Raw genomic sequence first — 7,035 nt, 5'->3', positions numbered from 1 at the left:
CCGGTGTTTTGTGGTTTGCCGTCTCAAACGTTTCTAGAACTTATAGGTAGTTTTATACTCACACTTTGTTAGCTACTGCTGATAGTTTTACAATCACACCTTGAAGATACCTTTATTCTCAAACTAATCTAGGAGCAAGGGGTTTTGAAATATGGTCGAGTTCAACACCCATGTCTGACAATATTTGTTACAATGAGGTGTTAGGATAGACCCTCTAGATAACTGCTAGGGGGTAGTGGACTCAAATTGTAGGGTCCGTTTTTGCTAGAGGTCACGAAAGGTCACACAGGGGTAAAGAATTGAAAATGCTTCGATCTTGTTGAGAGATATATCAAATTTCTCATCTGATGTTTATGCTTTATAGTTTTATAGTTTATGCTATCTACGACCTATCGTTATTGAGTTATCCTACAAAAACCTAATTTTTATGATAAGGGACACATTTTTGGTTGTACACGGATCAGAATTTCAACTTACTCCGATTTGGATAAAAATGATAGCAAATTGTTTATGTAGTTGAGTAGAACAAAAAAATTGTTTTGCCTATCTACTGTGTTCACTTACTCATGACTGAGATTAGAGTGCAAACAAGGTCAAATGCCATGGGTGGCCATAGGCCACTGTTGATCTCTGACTTCCATTGCACCCCATTGCACATAACAAGTAAAGTAAACAGTTTAGAAGGTAAGTTTCATACCGATTCTTGATTCTTATATCAAGATGAGCAATTTGCCACCAATTTTGCCCGGAGTAAGATGACATTTTGTCCCCCCGTACAACCAAAAACATATCTACCGATATTCTAGCTATAGCAGTGTGTTGATATCAAGCATTCTAATGTAGATAGCAAAGTGTAAATCAACAGCCGATATCAGGATGTGAGTACTTTTAAATACTATTTTAGATACTTCTAGATATCAGGTGTAGTCTGGGAGCTAAATCTCATACGGGCATTAATTAATAATTAATAAAGGATTGAAAGGACGAATATCTACCATTGTTTGTTACCATGAGGTATTAGGATAGACCCTCTAGATCACTGCTAGGGAGTAGTGGACTCAAATTGTAGGCTACGTTTTTTTTGCTTGAGGTCACGAAAGGTCACACAGGGGTAAAACAATTGTTGAGAGATATATCAAATTATTAGTCTGATGACAAGGATTAAGAACATGTATAGTTTGTGCTATATACGACTATTGTTATTGAGTAACCTTACAAAAACCTCATTTTTAGGCAAAATGACATGTTTTTGACAGTATGACAGGTATGAACATAAACATGATAAAACAATATAAAAATCCTTCAGTAGATAGCAAGATGTGAGTACAAAACTATCTATTGTAGATAGCAATTTAATATATTTTCTACAGCATGGTCAATGTTGTCTCTATCCATAAGGATTCTAGAAAGCTCAAGGATGGTATAAGTAGTTATCATATTGATAGCTTGAAACAAATCAAGAGGAATAGCACTGAAGTTGAAGTTGATTTTGAAGATCGTCCTTCATATTCTGAGAGGATAGTGGACCTGAAATTTATTAAGCCGAAGGATGTTGTAAATTGTCAAAGATTAATCTTTGGATTTAAAATAATCAATGAGATTAGCCTGCTTGTGTTGGTTGTCTGGTTCAAAGAAGTATTTTGGTTATTGCACCAAACTGCCAAAACTTCATCTTTGTTTAATTCTATCGGTTGTTTCCCTTCCCCGTCATTGGAATGGCATTTCTTTTGAATTGCATCATGTAAATAACCTTGTTGAATTTATGTCTGAATGTTTTTTTGTAAAATAATTTTGTGGTATTCACTGCTTTGGCTAATAATATGTATTTTCAAATGCCTGAATTTGATGTATATTATTTAATGATTTCATAATGGTTTTATTTTACAAAATATAGCCTTTCGCTATTTATGTAGCCTACTTAACTATGCATTCATAAGAAGGATGAGTGGGCACTTCTGTGCTTTTTTAAAACCCACCTGACCTTCGGGGATGAAGGGTGGAGAAATCATTTTTTAATTTGGTCCATGCTTCAGATATTATCAAACCGCAGGTCCTCGTTTATGGAATTCTCTTCCAATCAACATCAGGCAGGCCAAAACATTGAACATCTTCAAAACCAATTTAAAAACTCATGTGTTTGTTTAATTCTATGCTTGTCTGTAAATTGCATGTTTATTATGTAGAATGCCATTGGTTATTGTTTTATTATAATTATATGTGTTCTTTTTTGGATAGCGCTTGTATTGTATTGTATTGTATTGTATTGTATTGTATTGTATTGTATTGTATTGTATTATGAACCCCTTTAAAAAGTAAAAGTAACTTCGGGTTCTTTGCACAATATTACATACAGTATAATAATTATGGAGCATATCAATTGGCCATCGTTACCAAAGGCACCAGGGGGTATTGCGCTATTAACCCTACATAACTCAAGTAACCGTTCGCAAGTTGCGAATACCCTTTTACTAGCCTTAACTTTATAAAGGGTTCCTGTAGTATATCCATATTACTTACTAAGAGTACCTATCGTACGTGATTTTAGTAAAATATATTTTGCGATGCGTCGGGAGTTACGATGGAATTTAAGACTTACGACGCGTCGTAAATGTTAGTGAAATGGACACCAGGGGTGGATTTCAATACTCCATTAGACCGCCATAAGTCCAAACCCATAGATGCCAACTCTAACATACGACGGTTTTAAGGGATCTGGAATGAGCGTTTTGAGCGTTTCGACAGTATTTTTTGTTCGACATGAGAGCACATCAGACATATCGAATTGCATTCTGAATACGGAGAATGTCTTTCTGATATCAAATAAATTTCATTTTTTGAAATTCACGATAATATACAAATTTTATGACAAATTATAAAAATTTGATATTTTTCACATTTTTGATATATACTGCGCCAATAAAGTATCCTTACACTTGGATAAATAATCACAATTTTAAAACTGGACATAATTGGGTTAAATTTGTTTTTTTAATAGATGCACTATCTAATCCTGCACATTATGACACCATTTTGAATCCAATGTGACCTCAAGAAGTAAAGTTACAAGCAATTGAATAGACGAAGGTCCAGTTTTAAAAGTGACAAACTGGCCTATACAAGGCGCAAAAAGATTCCAACAAGCGAAACAAAGAGACAACACAGTTTCTTCAATGAAGCGTTATTTAAAGCAGTTTTATTTCAGTTTTACTTCTCTGTACTTTTCATAACTTTCATTTTATTTGTCAGTTCTTTTGTTTCAGTTTTCTTTTGTTCCTTTTGTGTTAAATTAAAGCCAAACGCATAAATTAGCCATTCACCACTCTCAAACCAGATGTCTAGTTTGTGGAGTTTTGAATAGGCCAGTTTGTCACTTTCAAAACTGGACCTTCGTCTAATCAGAGAAGATGATAAAAGAGGAGGTCGCTCGCTGCCCACATCAAATAAATAATGTGTGCATCCGCCTATTGATGGAAACAATGATCTAATCCGATTGATCAACTAATACGATAAGTGGCTTTGCGAGTCACGACTGTCTAGCTCTAAACGACGCATGCCCGGATATCAATTTGTTACGTCAGTTGACCGCGAAATATAATTTCTGTATTGTTTGGCATGACTGGCTGCTAAATTTGACCCGAGATCCTGTGAAAAAGACCGCATTTTGGATCCAAATAGCATTTTTGGACACGTTTGGACACAAAACGGGAGTATATGGAGAAACTGACACGAGTTTGAATTACTGATTACACTGGTTTTAAGTTTCCGTAAACTGCCGCAAATATTCAAATAGTTATCATTTAAATTTCTTTTCCTTTGACCTTATACTAATTTGATTGGAAAATTAATTATGCTTGACTTTCCATAACTTAACAATTTTTTGATTTTTTTTAATGGGAGTTGCGATATATATAATGCTTTTTTTTTTTTTTAAAAATCATGGTCACCCTGGTTAGTATTATTTTTTTTAAAGAAAAAAGCATGATTTGACTGCAAAATTGGGACTTTAACGATGTACTTCCGTGTGTGGAATATTTTCTCCACTAGAGAGAACTACCAAATCAGACGAGCGTGTGGCGGATGAACAGATTACCACAAAGGAAGTTTCAAGTGGTGTTTTAAGTACCCCAAACAAAGAAAAGTGAATGGAGGTTAACTGTGGGTAATCGGATTATTATGTTCGAGCGATCTCCTCTTTTCTCATCTTCTCTGGTCTAATCAAATGCTTGTAACTTTGCTTCTTGAAGTCACATTGGATTCAATGTGGTGTCATAATGTGCAGGATTAGCTAGTGCATCTATTAAAAAACAAATTTACCCCAATATTGTTCAGTTTGGGAATTGTGATTATTTTTCCAAGTGTAAGGATATTTTATTGGCGCAGTATATAACAGTCCTCGAAGTAAATTTTATAAATCTAATGACATATTCATAAAGTGTATGTAGCTGGGAGGAAATGCCGACGATCAATTGAAAATGTTGACCTTTCATATTGAAGATATGGATTTTTTCCCCAAAAAATCCATATCTTCAATACAAAAGGCCAAATTTTCAATTGATCGTCGGCTTTTCATCCCACCTACATACACTTAAAGTATAAATCTGATAAGTATAAATCATCAGATTTATAAAGTTTACTTCGAGCCCTGTTAAATATCAAAAATATACATTTTTAATCATTTGCCATAAAATGTGTATTACATTACGAATTTCAAAAATTGAAAATTATTTAATCAGAAGGACATTCTTCGTATTCAGAATGCAATTCGATATGTCTGATGTGCTCTAATGTGCCACAATAAATACTGTCCAAACGTTCATACACCACCCCTTAAAGACTTGCGATGCGTCGTATATGTTTTTTTATTAACAATTATCAAGTTTTGCCAAATGAAACATAGCTCAATCCTAATCATTCATTTAGTACTAACTGGAGATAAAAGAAGTTCACTAGTTTACTAATATCTTGAAAGAACGAACCAAAAACATCATTTTCGGCATGTTTTTGATAATCAAGTCACTAAAGTCAAAGACTTGGAACAAGTCTAAACATTCAAAATCTTTAGTATATGCCGAAATGTTGCTCTAATTTTCACACTTTTGTATTACTTTTGACTGGTTATAAGAACAAAAGTTAGAATACATAAATTGAAATTAGACTTCGTGCAAGTCTTTCAACTGATGCACCCTAAAAATGCATGTTTGGCCTTTGATTCATACATTTGGCCAAAAAGTGAAATTTAACTTTTATTGGTAGTTAGGACGAAACGAATATTTAGGATTGAGCTGTGTTTCATTTGGCAAAATTTCATAATAATAATTTTATTAATCTCAATAATAAGAAATATATAGAAGAAGAAGAAGAAGGAGAAAAATAATAATAATAATAATAATTATTCTTATTCTTATTCTTATTCTTATTATTCTTATTATTCTTATTCTTATTCTTATTATTATTATTATTATTATTATTATTATTATTATTATTATTATTATTATTATTATTATTATTGAAACATAGCTAAATCATACATATAAAATAAAATCAAAAGTAAATTAAATAGCTTGTGATGAGAAGGAAAATAAAATATTATTTTGTGTTTCTTACAGAGCTCAACCCAAAACCAAAGCCTTTCTAATAAGCTTCATTATAGCAATTTGTAAAATCACTTGATTGGCAACCACTACTTATCATTTGAACTTGATAGCATACCCTGCTCCCGGGTAAGATAGGGTTGTACATATTTGTATGGTTAAAGTGAACGCAACGGATGTGCCTACAATTACACGAAGCCTTTGGTCACTCTCTGTAACGTTTTAGTGCAGCAGGAGGCGAACTGCTTTATTTTGTTGATTTCTTGTTCATATTTACTCCAACGCGAACGTATGATTGGTTACTGCACCAACAGCCTCTTGTCTCTTAAACTCGGGACATGTGTATCAATGTGCGTTCAATAGAAGGGCATGTGTACGACCTTGTAACCGATTATCATCCTCTCCCAAAAAAAAATCAACACAAAAGTTGACTACCATGAGAGTTACCAAATCTTTCAAAGGCCCCCTTTACAATGATTTTTCATCAAATTTACCCTCCTTTTTCATGCAAAATCGAGGACAAAATTTGGCTAAAAACAACCCATTTTTTTGTGGTTTTCAATGACCAAAATTTCAAACACCCATTTTCAATGATTAGAATTTCAAACACCCCTTATCAATGACACTTAATATTGACATAAAATGTCTGGATTTTCTCAAGTACCCCTTTTATCCAAATTTCGCGGACAGTTCTAGTGCAAGTTAAATACCCCGATTTTGCTGATTTCACTGTCAAATTTCACGAACAATGCAAATTAAATACCCCCTATTTTGATAAATTTCGCGGTCCTTGCTACTGGTAAAACAATGACACCTTTTCCGCGCAATTTGGAAACTCTCATGGTTGTCAACTTTTGTGTTGAGTTGGGGGCCGGGTTTTCATTACACAGGTTTTCTTCCATTATACTGAATACAAATCAATAGAATTTATTGCAACTTTTAAATCTTGGGTTACATTTTTTAATGTACGCTGTGACGTCAATATTTAGCCAATTGCAACAAATGAGGTGTTAAAATTTGTGATTTGTGATACAATCGTCCGTTTTTGAATAATGGCCATTATTTAAGGGGAGTTAGCTACTTTTTTGAGATGTTTATATACCAAGCGTGACGTTTGCAACAAAAGTTTATTTTCATCTAATTCATTCAATAGTTTTAGCAACATTTAGCAACTTTATTTTACCAAACCAAATTAGATTTCAAATAATTGGTATATTAGCTAGATAATACATAAGAGGTGGGCTATGAGGAAATATGCAAAACCATTGTTCTTAAATTTTTTCATCATAATTCACGGCAAACTATAGATTTCCGCGTTGACTTCGACTTCGAGCGGATTTAATGGCAGAGTGGTTTTGAATACATAAGTCTAGACGTTAAAGTTTGTGGTTTCAAACTTCATTTCGCAAACTCTCTAATATTAAACATTATAACGTCTGCTATT

This window comes from Amphiura filiformis, chromosome 10, assembly GCF_039555335.1.
Source record: "Amphiura filiformis chromosome 10, Afil_fr2py, whole genome shotgun sequence".
Taxonomy (NCBI): domain Eukaryota; kingdom Metazoa; phylum Echinodermata; class Ophiuroidea; order Amphilepidida; family Amphiuridae; genus Amphiura; species Amphiura filiformis.
The sequence above is the reverse complement of the archived record's forward strand: the minus strand, read 5'-3'. Positions refer to the sequence as shown.